The following is a 15,193-nucleotide window of genomic DNA, read 5'->3' as shown; positions in this document are numbered from 1 at the left end:
TCCATTTCCCCTCTCTTTTACAGTACAGCGTTAACTGCAGAATGGTGTTATAATTCAGTGTCCCATTCATGGGCCACTTTTCCTGCTCATCCAATATATACAAAGGCCACCAATTATTACAATACTCAATCATCTGGCTCTTTCGTAGATCATCATATAAATCTCCCCAATGTGCCAATAAACATCCCAACGGAGAATTTTTTGGAATTTTGTCATTTGCAGCCAAATTACCCATACTTTTACTTTTAAACCACTGTGTTAACTTAGATGCCATTGTATAATCACTTTACAGTACAATACACAATCACTCAAATCTGTCACTCCTATCCGCGGATCCAAACTCCACACTCGACTCGCTTCGTGTTCATTTGCACATCTCTCCTTTACAGCCACACTCACACTTTTCCACAACTGTTATCTCAGACAAAGGTATATAGCACAATATTATACACTTCTTAATTGCTACACAATCAAAGAAATAAACAATTTCACAAAATAACACATGAAATACTTCTAACTTTTTGTTAGAGGTGCTACCTTAAAGAACACTATAGCATATAAGTTCTCTTATCTCCGCTATTGTCCAACCCTGCAATAGCTCTTGCTTATGTCTTACGGGCAGACGCCTAGGCTTCCACTTCCACAAGGATCCTTTAGTCCAACCCTGCGCAGCTTTCGCCATGACTGACAGGCAGACTTATTCAGTGGGACTCTAACCCACTCCTTACAGTGGAACTCTAACCCACTGCGTGGAACTCTAACCCACTTACTACAATTTACATACAAGAAGTGTCTTACCAAAATCCAGGGAACGTCGCGAAGAGCCTTACGGATCGGGGATCGATGGGTATCCCCGAGAAATCCTTGGTGCTGGCTGGAACTGATCAGGTCCCTGACTCCTCCGGTCTCCTTCAGTGAGGTCCCACCTGGGTTGCCAAAAACTTACCGAATTCTCGGAATGAAAAACTTATCAACACCAATGTGATGTAGATAAGCAGACACTTCTTTATTGACGGCTGGGTGCGTGAGTGAGTCCTCTCACGATCGACACACACCAAGCTTCAAAATCATACACCTCATATAGAACTTATTCATACATATTCATTAAGTATTCATGCATAAACATAGTATTTCCCGAAAATCATTAACATACTCTTGCTTCATATGTTAATTAGCTTATCAGTCCTTCACGCTTGCGCAAATTCTTCCAAAAATTCTGGGCAGGGGTCTCCGGGACGTGGGCAGTGGTCTTTGGGAGGAAGGCCGTAGGTCTTCCTCATGGTGTACTTTTCACCTTTTGTCTAGAATGTGATGGTCTTGCAAGTTTGCAGTGTTCTTATCGGTCTGAGCTAATTTATGTCCTTGTTGACCATCTGTGTCTTCTGCTTGTTTCTTTTAGTCGCTCCCTCTAGATAACTTATAAACAGGCCCCTTGTTAGAGAAAGTTAAAGAAAGAGAAACAGACTCCTTCTTTCATCAGTTATTTCATTAATTATTTCTTTCAAACTATGGTTACATGACCTAAATACTATACCTACATTCTTTGAGTAAATATAAGTTCTTAGCCTTGGTACAGGGCTGTACAGAGGATTTCATAGCAGCTTTTGTTGTGCAACTACTAGTTTCATTAGAATATATTTCTTATTCCTCTATATTTCTATTAAAATTATTTTAGCAAATCTGTAACAGAATTATAGGTTTAACTCTAGATTTCTTTACATTTATGAATTGAAACAATGCAGTTACATACATGCATTTTTATGTCTGAATGGAGAACACATATAATACTTGACTACATTACATAACCCCACACAGTTTTAATAAGTGGAAAAGCATACCCATTTTTACATTGTAAAAAACTCTGTCTTTGGTTAATAATCAAGTTTGTTTTATTAGTGCCAAATATCTATTCATACTGATTATTTAAGCACCTTTGTCTTTTTTAATTTATAAAATATGGGCTACAAAAACACTCCTATTTTACTTCAGATAAAAATACAAACGATCATTTATAATTTCTAGTCTTTTCAGAATTTGAATAAATGTTGATTTTCCAACAACAACAAAAGATCTTGGCTATTATTTTGTGTTGCTTCTGCTTTATGTTTTATTTAAGGAATCCTTTGCCAGTAAAATGCTTAAATAATGTGATTCTGGGAATGTATACCATGTCATATTTTGTTAACATGAAAGAGGAAATATCCCAGTCCTCAGATCACACTTTAAAAAATATGACCAGTCTATATAGGAGAACAATGTCTGTACCCATTACAAAGCTTTCATTGCCTGTGAAAACTGAGTAAAAATTAACTTCACATCATGAAACTGCAAAAGCAAATTAAAGAAATTCAGTCATTCGTATCAACTCTGGCTGTATCTGCTAAATATTTTCTAACTGTTCTAAAAAAGAAAACCAGAAGGTAATGAATAAAAACAATAATGGTCAGTAGCATGCGTTGCATGTTATTTGAATGGGAAGTAATTTATTGCTTATGAAATAAAAGCTGTTTATTCTTGTGATTCACTGTTTGTAACAATTTTTACAATTTATCTGTTTAAAAAGTAAGAAACTGTACCACTATGAGCATATGAATACTGCACACGTCAAATTGGCTGTACAATAACAGAAGGACATTTGCTATTGGTGTATGCACACAGACAAAGCAGCCATTTTGAAAAAAAGAAAAAAAGAAATGTTATGGGTGTTTAACCCCTTGTGTGTCTCTCTGGTTTCACACTACTGCTTTGATTGGGGTAGCCTGGGAGTGTGACCTGAAATTCTTTAAAAATAAGCATACAGGTTAAATACTGGAACAAAGATTATATGTATTATATTTTTATTCAGCCAGTAGCAATAGAGACAATATAAGAAACAGGTTCAGAATAAGAGATTTTGAATGTATTTGCATGTGTGTCCGGGGTTGGGGGAGGGGGTTAAGTTTTCCAATGTGAAGATTATACAGAAATGAAACGTTGCCTACATAATTTTATTTCATGCAAACAACATAGTGGGCCTTGGGTCAGATGTGTGAAGCTATTTCTCAAAGAAGCTGCATATATAATTGAGACCCTATGAAGGGGTCTCAGTTGAAGTTGCCAGGTTACATTCATTTCAAAAGCAGAGCCATTTGTTATCAAATTTAAATTAACTCTCTCAGCACTGAACTCACAGTTTAAAGCACAGCTTTTCAAATGTTATTTACTGTCTAAGGAAGGAAAAATTGTGCCTGTTAACTGACAACATTATTTCACAAAAGACAGAAATCTTACCCATATTTATACCTGCAGAGCAATAATCTAGCAAGATTAATTTCTGAAGGATATCTTGATGCCCTATTCTCTCTTAGGAACCACAGTGTTCTTTTTCTTCACCTGTTATTTTCTTTCCCTTTAAAAAAAAGAAATCACAATTTCAGCTTTAATTTGGAAATAAATTAATAATTCAATATTTGCTGCTGTTTTTCTGCAAGCATGCCACAGCTGCTTTCACCAAATATTTTGGGTTTATGAGATTACATACAAATTAGAGACTCATAAGATATTTATATTTTTCAGCCCCACATGACCTACAACTTTTGGGTTTGATCCTGTAGCTTTTATTTGCACTGACAATCCTTATAGATATAACTGCAATGTGATTTTTTTACATTCAAGAATTACTAATGAGATAAATGATGTCTGGATTGCACTAATTTATTATTTATTTCCTTGAGCACCCCATTGTGCTATGCACTTTCTAAACAGAGATGTTTTTGCCCCAAGGAGCTCACACAGCTGTGCAAATATCTTTTAAAAGCAATCCATACGACTTTTTTATGCAGTATCTTAAGTAGCAAGGGGCAAACAATAAAAACAAACACCCAAAATCATAAACATTCATTCACTAAATTAATCTGCTTTTGCTGAGTTCATGCTCTTCCTGTATTCACTTTTGGTAAATATTTTAGCAGTTGATTGTCAATGGCAAAATATTTGTGGAAAGCAAATATACCCTGGAAAGAAGTCTGTCTGATAGAAAATTTTAGTGTTCTTGGTTCATTCTTTGGAGATGCTGGATGCTCTGGAGCTCAGCAGGAACATGCGTGCTTGAAAGTAAGGCGCATTAGCCCAGATCCTCAAGGGACGGTCCCCATCAGTCACCTTTGAAGACAGACACTATGTTGGACAGAAACCAGAATGATCACTCAAAACTTTGCAGCCTTAGCTCCAAAGATAAAATAACAGGTACAACAACATATGAATTCTCCAGCCAATCACAACTGATGAGTACAATGCAGATTTTGAATATCAATAATGAAGTCATACAGTAGGGAAAAAAGCTACTTTGCAATCTGCTCATAAATATGACAAGAGATGAAAATATGACTAAATTTATCAAATAAATTATTCATAGTAAATTATTTGCTCTGTCTGGTCTTAAATTAGGTTTACTCAGGCTAATCAACAAAGATATGCCAACAATTAAACCCAACAGAACATCCCAGTCATATACATACTGTATGTGTGCCTGAATACATCATCATACAATACAGGCTTTTTGAACAAGAAAAGAAAGATGCATATACTTTCATAAATTCTGTATAAACCAAAATTATGTTATTTTTCAGTGTTTTGTTTCAAAAATATAAAAGTTTTATTTTTTTAAAGCTTTTAAACCTGAGATTTTTACCCAATTTAACTTGATATTTTTGTTTTCATTTCTCTGATAAATTGGAGTCTCTAGCCAAGAATAAGACTTTTACTATTGCTAAGCTTAATATACTGAATTAAACATAGTACTTAACAATCTCTGCTTTTCCTTCTTGAAACTTAAGCTTAGAGTATTTACTATATATCCCTTCATCAACATAAGATACTGATTTGTTAGATTTAAGTCAAGCCTGTTGTAGCTGTTGACATATATGATAGCAAGACTGCTTGAATTTCATCTTTATAGCCTGTGAAGGGAGAGGACTTTGTTTTAGAAAAGACAACTAAAATACCATTGACTGATGTGTTGTCAAGTATTTTTTCCCATAAAAATGAACAATTTTACTGTTCATATGTGTAAAGATATAAAACATTTGTTTAAGCAATTAGTAGGCAACTATCTCAAATTGTCTACTATATTAGAAAATGATCCTTCATATAATGTACAAATATTTTCTAAAAAATAAGAGGTAAAGATAAATTGAATTAAAAAGTTATGACAGTAATTACACATTATCACATTTACCTTTTCATTTTTAAAAGGTAAATATATCATGTATGTGTGCTCCCATATAACTCTGGGTATTATTCTAAAACTACAAATCAATTTGCTTATTTAAAGCTCTATGCAGCTAACAATACTACAGGGCTAGTAAATCCTACCAAGCACTCTTTAAGAATCTTGTTTATTTACTGGTGGAAGTAATGTATGATACCTGTGCATCCATGACAACACTGTAACATGTCAGAGCAGGACTAGGTCTTTTCTTGCAACTGCAATATGAGATTAAAAGTAAGAGGCAATATTATTAAATAGCAGAAGCTTTTCAAAAGACAAAACATGAAGTTTATGGGAGGATACAATTGTTGTTCATGGTAATATATTTGTGCTATTTCGGTGCTTTAGTTAGGTTCATCCATTGATTGTAAATAGTACTGAATGGTGAACTTACCAGGAAACATCAAACTTTGTATTTCCTCCTGGAGTTCTTCATAATACTGGAAAGGGATTCAACAGTGTCAAGCCTGAATTCTTAGGAATATCACTTTTTAAAAGTATTAAGTTGGATCGTGTGGTGACGCAAGTCGAGGCGGACTTAAAAGAAACACTATGTCTGCGTGGCTGGGTTCCGACAAAATGGCCTTTATTGTTTATACAAACTATTTATATATCTTAGACAGTGCAGGTGTTAGACCCTGATAGGTTTTTGTGTCCTTCTTGCTTGCTATTTGCTGTTGCTGTAGGTGCCCGTATGCTGCGGTTCTAAGTTCTGATTCTTCACATCCTGTTTACATACCTGACAATCTGTGGCTGTCTTAAAGGTACGCGACTAAGTCTTTGAGGTCAACTAACTTGTCTGCAGACCCGCTGCAGACCCCAACAGGATCGTACTGTAATTTTTATCTTTACTTAAAAGATGCTTCAGGTTCTTCAGTATTTTTCATTCTCATGCCAAATACTTTGATTAAAAATGTTATATGATCCAGTGGATTAGCAATGTAATTGCCTATTTATATTTATTAATCCATGCATTCTTTCAGCACGTTTGTGTTTGCTATGATATTGATATGTTAGATTGATACGCTTGAGATGCAAATGATATGTATGTGGTGGAATTTAGACATTACATTATCATTGCTTCGACAAAGGTTGTAAGGTTTTAAGATTTAGAAAAGCATCTTGAAATATTAAAGCAAATTAATTCTGGAAAAGCAAATCAGTGCAATAAAGGAAGAGATTCGTAGCTAGGGATAGGCTCCAGAAGAATATTTATCTTCCTCTAACATCTTAATAAATAACAGGGACAAATTCTACCATAGGTTTCTTAGCATTCATAGATTTAAATGCGGAAAGATTTTGATTTAATACATCACATTTCCTCCTAGTGTACTGCATTTTCCAGACATGATAGTATTTAAGCTAATGTCTGAAGTACAAGGTTAATAAAGAAAGTTTTCTATTCCAACATAAGTCTCTTACTGGAAACTGTCAGTTGATTCACTAAAATTAGAGATGAAGAAGTCCTGAAACAATCGGTAAGCCTTAGCTGAGACCAACCTTTCATTGTACCTTAGACAATAAGTATCAGGATGTGGCAGCTATAGAAATTACACAGATAACAGCCTGGGAACCGCATGGAGTACCTTCTTATTTGGTTTCAGCAAATTTACATGCAAAAAGAGGGATAATAAATAAATTATCTCTGAGTTTTCTCTCATTTTCTATCCCTTTCTCAACACACTATAAATTGGTCACCTCTACACAAACAAAACAGTTGTATGTTGATCAGTTGCTTCTGCAGATATGTGTTTTTCAGTTAGAATAGAGACACAGGTTTGGGTGTCCTGTTGTTGACTTATTTTGATCATCATATTTTAGAGTGGGAAGGGATTGTTTAAGTGCATTTTGTTCAGGTGTGTGTCTATGTATGCACATTAAAAGAGCTGTTAATTTGGAGGGGTGTGTGAAATATAATTGTTTTCATTGCTTTCTTGGTTAACATATTCAGTTTGTGAGGTCAGGTGGAGCGTTGTGCTAAAGGCACCCATCTAAGTGATGATAATTTGAACTTTCAGCAGAGAAAGGAACGTAAGAAGACCCCCAATCTGGATAAAAGTTATTCTCAAACAGTTTACTAAAAAGAAGGGAGCTCTAGTCCCACAATTATTGGTTTAAAAGAAAGTGGCAACTTTCACTTCATTTTGTGGGCTGCAAGACTGTTGGGTTAAGTTGATGATGCTTTGGGAATACTTAGCAAACCAGCTTCCTGTCATGGTTTAACCCCAGGTGGCAACCAAGCACCACACAGCCGCTTGCTCACTCCCCCTCGCCCAGAGGGGTGGGTAGGAGAATCGGAAAGGAATGTAAAACTCAAGGGTTGAGATAAGAACAATTTAATAATTTAAACAGAATAAAAAGGAAAGAACAACAATTAAAGGAACAACAATAATAATAACAACAACAGTTATAATGGAAAGGTGGGGAAAAGGATAAAATCCAAAGAAAAAGGGAGAAAGGAAAACAAATGATGCACAGTACAACTGCTCACTGACCAATGTCCAGCCAGTCCCTGAGCAACAATCCCAGGCCCCAGAATACCCTCCAAGTTCATATACCAAGCATGACATCCTATGGTATGGAATACCTCTTTGGCTGGTTCAGGTCAGCTGTCCTGGCTGTATCCCTTCCCAATTTCTTGTGCCCCTCTAGCCCTCTGACTGGCAAGGCCCAAGAAACTAAAAACTTCTTGACTTAGTGTAGAGGAATGAAGGCATTGATAATATGCATCTGTGGCCTTGCCTGGAAGGCAGTGGGTTGATTGACATGGATGATGTGCAGCTGTAGCTTGTTCCTGCTAAATAGTTAAATAGCACTAAGGATTAGGGTTGTGGTCTTACTGTGCCTTGTGTATGGACAGTAGAATTTGACTGATGGTAAAAGCCTTGTTGCAGCCTACTAGTTTTTTGAGCTACAACCATTGGTGTCTTGTGTGAGGCTGGGTTGGACTCTGGCTACAACAACTGGTGCCCAGCGTAGCTGAGACAAGCAGGAGAACCTGCAACCCATAACAGACACTGTGAGAGCTGAGCCATTGACAACTAACTGATATAGGTATATTGCAATATTTGTTGACCACTTTAACTCAAATGGCAGCTTCTGGCACCCAATGTAGATGAGGGAAGGTTGATATGAGTGCAGAAGAAGAAAGTTCTATGTTACAAAGGTTTATAGACATATTTGAAAAAAGAAGCATAAAGTATAACAAGAAGGCAAGAACTTTGCTAGGATGGTGCAAAGTAAATGATGTGCTAGTTAAGCTGAAAAATGTCTCTAGTGTTCAGGCATGGCAAAATGCTGGAAAATTACTTTTTGAGGCTGCCTTGGGGGGGGGGGTAAAATTGCTACAGCTTTGTTCACAACTTGGAGATTGATCATAGATTCGCTAGAACAATCAGAAGTGGATGGAGAGATGAGCCCTATATTAAAAATGTTAATAGGCATATTTGAAAATAGAGGCATAAAGTATGATGAGATGGCAATAAGAACTCTGCTGGGGTGGTGTAAAAGGAATGATTTGCCAGTTACAGTGAAAAATGTCTCCAGCGTTCAGATATGGCAAAGTGCTGGAATACTACTTTTTGGGGCTGCTGTGAGAGGGGACAAAATTGCTACAGCGTCATTGACAACATGGGGATTGGTCTTAGATTTACTAGAACAATCAGAATTGGACAGGGAGACAAAGGCTGCAATTGAAGCAGCCACATCCCCGGTTGCAGAGATGATGCCCAATAAGGTACCTTTGGTGCCATCAGATTCTCTGCCATCGCCTGATTCACACAGTCAGGGCTGGCAGGGGGAGCAGAGTGGTGTTGGATCAAGTGGACAGAGTTGGTTCCCTTTGGGGCAGCAGGGGGATCCGGTCATTGTCATGTTGCCTGACTGTGATCCCAAGCCACCTGTGATAGGTTTATTGGAGGAGACCTTGGGTCATGTTCAACAACCAGTCCAAATTACAGCATTGGGACCAGATCCTGCCAAATTCTGGAAAAAGATGCGGGAGCAAGCACTTGTAGAAGAGAATATCAATGTTGCAACTGCCTTGGGGGGCAGGGTGTTAGCCTGCCCAGTGCTTTGAAAGGATGGTAATGCTCCCCCCGAGTGGGAATCTTTCAACTGGGGAGTGATAAAAGAGTTAAGATCAACCTGTACACAGTACGGAATAGGCTTGCCCTATGCTCAATCATTGTTATGTGGTCTTTTCACAGCAGAGCTTACTGCTCATGATTACCGTACGATTGCACAAATTATATTGACCTCTATGCAAATGTTAATGTTTGAGTCAAACTGGAGGTGTTTGGCAAATGAGCAATCATTGATGAATTTAGAATACCCCCAGGATGATCCACATTTTGGGGCAGGGATTCCACAATTGATGGGGGAGGCTCTGGTTAACTCTCCTCAGTTACAAGCTCGCTTACATCCTTTAGTCCTGCAGCAGGGAAATGAATTAACTCCAAGCTTTATTGCAAGTTCTGGATCATGGCACTCCACAACAGTCATGGACCACAATAAATCAAGGCCCCAATGAGGGGTACGTGTCATTCCTGGATAGGTTGAGAGACTTCTTGGACAAGCCAATACAGAATGGGGCAGCTAAAGAAGCATTGTTACTTCAATTAGCTAAGGACAATGCAAATGAGGATTGTAGAAAGGTGGTTGCAGGCATGGTGAATCGTAATCCCACTTTAATAGAATTAATGTATGTATGTGGGAAGGTAGGAACTGCTGCCTTCCAAATGGAGCGTCTGGCAAAGACCTTTGCTGATGCAGTCAGGGTCGTCCACCGTTGTTACACATGTGGGCAAGAAGGTCACTTAAAGAAGGACTGTCCAAAGAGATCGAGGCTGGGAAGGGCTGATGGCTCTGGTTTGGTATGCTGTTGATGTAACAAACCAGGGCATTTTGCAAAACACTATAGATCTAAATTTAACACTCAAGGGCAGTTATGTGCAGGTGGCAACAGAAAGCAGGGAAACAGGGGGAGGAACCGCACGATGATACAGATGAATCTTCCACAACAATTCCAGGCTTATGCAGCCAACTCGCAGCCTGAACTCAAGGGAGCACCAGATTGGATGTTACTACAGCAACCGCCATCACACTAGAGGATGATAAAGTACATAAGGTCCCACTGAATGCTGTGGGACCCATTGGCAATAAAATGAGTGTGCTGTTGCTTGGATGTTCAACATTACAAGGTTGGTTTGTCTTACCAGGAGTCATTGATGCTGATAATATGGGTTGGATTCAAGCAATGGTGTGGACCCCCACTCCCCCATGTCAATTCCTGAAGGTAGCCAGATTGCACAATTAATTCCTTTGTGGGTGCAAGTTAATTATGCCCATGACAAAGTCTGGGGCAAAGAAGGGTTTGGTTCAGCAGGAACACCACAAATTTTCTGGACTTGGAGTGTGCAAAATGGTTGACCAACTCTAACCTGTAAAATCACCTTTGCCAAAGGGACTCCTTCTGCAATATGGGTGACTGGGATGATTGACATGGGAGCAGATGCGACTATTATATCTGCGTGCATCTGGCCTCACTCTTGGCCTGTCTGTTCAGCAGGTTCCGTATTGGTGGGAGTGGGTGGTGTGACACTGTGTCCAAAGTCAGTATATGGTGCAAGTTCAAAACCCTGAGGGCCAGACACCAACAATATGTCCCTATGTGCTTGATGTCCCTCTGAATTTGTGGGGGTGGGATGTTTTGGGATAATGGGGAGTCCTCATTGGTACCCAGAAGGATTTTTAATAGGGGCCACTGTGATGGAGGGTGTACAAAGACCTACTCTGCCTTTGACTTGGAAGACAGATACCCCTGTTTGGGTGGAACAGGGGCCCCTTCCTGAGGAAAAATGTGTAGCCCTCCAGCAATTAGTCAAAGAACAATTAGTACAAGGACACCTAGAACCTTCCCATAGTCCTTGGAATACCCCTGTGTTTGTGATAAAAAAGAAATCGGGCAAATGGCGCCTGTTACAAGATTTAAGTAAATGATGTAATGGAGGGAATGGGAGCCCTGCAATTGGGCATGCCTTCCCTGATGACGATCCCGTGAAACTGGGACATTTTGGTAAGTGATTTAAAAGATTCTGTTTTTTTCAGTAATCCTTTACATGAAGCTGATAAATGTAAATTTGCTTTTTCCATACCTAGCAGAAACAATATGGCTCTTTGTAAGTGATGCCAATGAATGGTGTTGCTGCAGGGTATGAAAAACAGTCCTCCTATATGTCAATGGTATGTAGCAAAGGCATTGTCACCTGTACGGGAACAATTTCAGCAAGTGTATTGCTGTCATTATATGGATGATATTCTTGTATCAGCTGCAAATAAGGCTGAACTTCAGCAAGCGTATCCAGTTTTGCAGCAGTCGTTGGGCACCTTTGGGTTATGTATAGCTCCAGAAAAGATTCAACAACAAGCCCTGTGGAAATACTTGGGAGTTAAAGTGCTAGATCAAATGCTTAAGCCACAGTCTATCCAGCTCAGAGTAAGTGTCAGAACCCTAAATGATTTGCAGAAATTATTAGGGGCCATAAATTGGGTAAGGCCATACTTGGGCCTTACAACAGACCAATTGACACCACCCTTTGATCTATTGAAGGGTGACACTGATTTGATGCCTCCCCGATCACTAACTAAAGAAGCCACCTTAGCCCTGGAGAGGGTGGCCAATGGTCTGCAACAAAAAAGGCTACACCGTGTAGACGTATAAACTCCAATAAGTTTATATGTTGTCACTGTGAACTATCATCCCATGGGATTGTTGGGCCAATGGAATGAGTGCTGGCAGCATCTGCTACATGTCTTAGAGTGGTTATCTGTGCAACCATGGAAGACAGTGAGCACTCAAATTGAACTAGTATCAAAAATTATCACCAGAGGACGTACACGGTGTGTTCAGCTCACCGGCCAAGATCCCAGTCACCTGATAATTCCCATTGAACACGATTATGTAAGCTGGTGTTTGGCAAACAGTTTACTGTTTCAGTTAGCTCTGGAAGGATTCAAGGGACAAATATCCTATTATCTTCCCGGTCATAAATTGTTACAAACTTATTCAGACATACAAATACTTCAAAAGCTGCTGGTAGCAGATAGCCTAGTGCAAGGCCTTATGGTCTTTATGGATGGTTCTGGGAAATTGGGAAAGGCAGTGGTCACTTGGTATGATGGGAAGCAATGGCAAGAATTGATACACTTAACACAGGGATCACCCCAATTGGTTGAACTTAGTGCTGTCATTGTTGCCTTTAAAATGTTTTCTTGACGTTCCGTAAACATTGTTACAGACTCTGCTTATGTTGCGGATGTTGTGCGACGCATTGACCGTGTGCTGCTTAAGGAGGTAAATTCAGAACAACTATTTTTTTTTATTAAAAACATAATGGGTGATGGTGAGCCAACATACACATAGATATTACATTCTGCACATCTGCAGTCACACTGGATTGCCAGGATTAGTCTGTGAAGGGAATGCCCTTGCTGATGCTTTTGCAGCTCCTGCTTGGACTCCTCCAGTGTTGGATCTGATATGACAGGCCCTCATGTCTCATCAATTTTTTCATCAGGGGGCTCGGGCACTGGTCTGTCAACTTAAAATATCTCTTGCGGATGCATAATCAATTATTGCCACTTGTCCAGAGTGTCAGCGATTGGGTCCCAGACTGACGTTTCCACAAGGGGTCGATCCACCCGGATATCAGTCCTTGGATCTGTGGCAAACTGATGTCACACATGTGCCCTCTTTTGGTCGTTTACAGTATGTTCATGTCTCTGTTACCTTCTCAAAAGTTGTGTGGGCATCGGCCCATACTGGGGAGAAGGCTCTGGGAGCCATTTCACGTCTTCAGCAGGCTTGGGCTGCTCTGGGGGTTCCGAAGCATCTCAAGACAGACAGTGGGCCAGCATATTCATCTACATGCATGGCCAAATTCCTTGCCTCTTGGGGGGTGGAACATGTTACTGGAATTCTGCATTCCCAACTGGCCAAGCCATTGTGGAATGTGTTCATCATACTTTAAAGCTACTTCTTGAAAAACAAAAAGGGGGAATGGGTTCTCAGACTCTGCATGATTGTCTATGGAAAGCTGTGTATACATTGCATTATTTGACTGTGCCAGCTGGGAAAGAGTGTCCTGTGACTATCTCTCATTTCTTGTCTTTGCAGGGAGGAGATCCTCCTATCTGAGCAAAGGTCTTAATGGGAGACCTATGAATGGGAAAATGGACAGGCTCGTGGATTTAATTACCTGGGGATGAGGGTATGCTTGTGTCTCTACAGATGCAGGGTCTCAGTGGCTTCCAGCTAGGTGTGTTAAGCCTGTTTTGGATCCTAGAATTGACAAGAGGACATCAGATATCTGCTGTTCCACAGACCCCTTGAGAGGGGAGTCAGAACATCTGGGTGACCCTGATGTGGAGCCTGAATCAGACGCAGCTTTGTGCCTTCTTAACTCAGCCTGAACAGCCTTTCCACACATCCTGCCAAGGGCCCTGCAATGGATGATAGACATGGCCTTTTTGGTTAAAAACAAAAAGGGGGAATTGTAGAGGAATGAAGGCAGTGGGTTGATTAGCATTGATAATGTGCATCTGTGGCCTTGCCTCAGAGGCAGTGGGTTGATTGACATGGATGATGCACAGCTGTAGCTTGTTCCTGCTAAGTAGTTAAATAGCCCTGAGGATTATAGGGTCGGTGGTTGGGTGGGGGAGGAGTTGTGTGGTGTGACCTTTGGAAGAACAGTATGGACAGTAGAGTCTGACTGGTGGTAAAAGCCTTGTTGTAGTGATTTTCCTTGAGGGGGAAAAATAGTTACACAAAAATTACTGGCCCAAGCAGAAGTTGTTTGTACAGGTTTGTAGCACTTGATTACCCTCAAGGCCTGAATCTTTATCAGGCAGCTGTCTCCTGACACTGTCACTGCAATGGCATGCTGAATACAACTTGAATTGTAAATATGTATTTGGACCTTTGCTCACAACAGTTTTTCCCTGCTGCTTTGATATGTCTAACTGTGATGTGTATCTCATTTGTTTATAGGTTAAAAGTGAAGTGCACCTTTGGAGTTACAAAAGTTAAGAACACCAAACAAATGTGGGTTTAAATCTGTGGAGGTGATTATCTGTGAGTGTGCTGACCTGAACTCGTAGTGCTGGAGAAGAAGACCGGAGGCTCATCTGCCTTTCTGAGCTGGTCGACCCCCTGTTTCAGTATACCCTGTGTTCCAGCCTCACCTGGGATGGTCCTGCTTAAGAAGTCTGGGTAAAGGAAGAGGTGTGATTAATTTATGACCAACACAGCCTAACCTCCTGCTTTGTTCTTTTGCACATCTGGATGAGTTGAAATAATTCTGAGTGAAGAGAGTAAACATTTTGTCTGTAACCTCTGCTCCTGGCCAGGCTACTTGTGGGCCTACACACCTCGGTCTGAAAGCCTTGACCTTTCCGGCCCCTTTCTGGGCCTTGTGTTCGCACTGAGGTACTACGAACGGCTCTGCTGAAAGAGCAGTTCAACAAGCGTTTCCTTTATTACGATTTCTTTTTCTGGGTGCGGCCCTGCCCTGCCCTCCCGCTCTGATGCTTGACCGGCACGGGTGAACGCACGTCCTCGGCCCGGCCCCGCTGACGCGCGGCGGCAGTGACGCATCCTCCTCTCGCGAGAGGTCGGGTGGCGCGCGGCCGGCGGCGGCCGCTCCCCATAAATAGCGGGGCGAGGCCGGGCCTCGGCAGGTGGTGGCGGTGCCTGAGCTGCAGGTGCTTGTGCCCTTCCTGGGTTTTCCCGGGTGAGTACTGCTGGCAGCGGCGCTCCGGCCCGGTTCTCATCGGCCGCGGGAGCGCTCGGCGCCCGCCCGCCCTGCGAGGCTGGCTCCGCAGCATGGTGGAGCTTACCGGCGGAGCGGGCGGGGGCTGCGGCCCGCCGCGGGCCCGCCCCCGCTG

At 40.8% G+C, this 15,193-nt stretch overlaps 1 long non-coding RNA gene across 2 annotated transcripts; it reads right to left on the bottom strand.

Moving 5' to 3' along the window:
• Positions 1 to 959: 959 nt before the first annotated feature.
• Positions 960 to 4,622, bottom strand: LOC129783037 (uncharacterized). Of its 2 annotated transcripts, none has more exons than XR_008745057.1 (3): positions 3,992 to 4,622; positions 3,271 to 3,388; positions 960 to 1,431 (listed from the first exon to the last, which is right to left on the bottom strand). It is a non-coding gene; the product is annotated as an uncharacterized LOC129783037 (long non-coding RNA). The 2 variants fall into 2 exon arrangements; XR_008745056.1 differs by having other exon boundaries at positions 960 to 1,416; positions 3,992 to 4,614.
• Between the last annotated feature and the right edge of the window lie 10,571 nt (positions 4,623 to 15,193).

The sequence above is a fragment of the Falco peregrinus genome, chromosome W (assembly GCF_023634155.1).
Source record: "Falco peregrinus isolate bFalPer1 chromosome W, bFalPer1.pri, whole genome shotgun sequence".
In the NCBI taxonomy this organism is placed as follows: Eukaryota; Metazoa; Chordata; class Aves; order Falconiformes; family Falconidae; genus Falco; species Falco peregrinus.
This window is presented reverse-complemented; position numbering and strand designations above follow the sequence as displayed.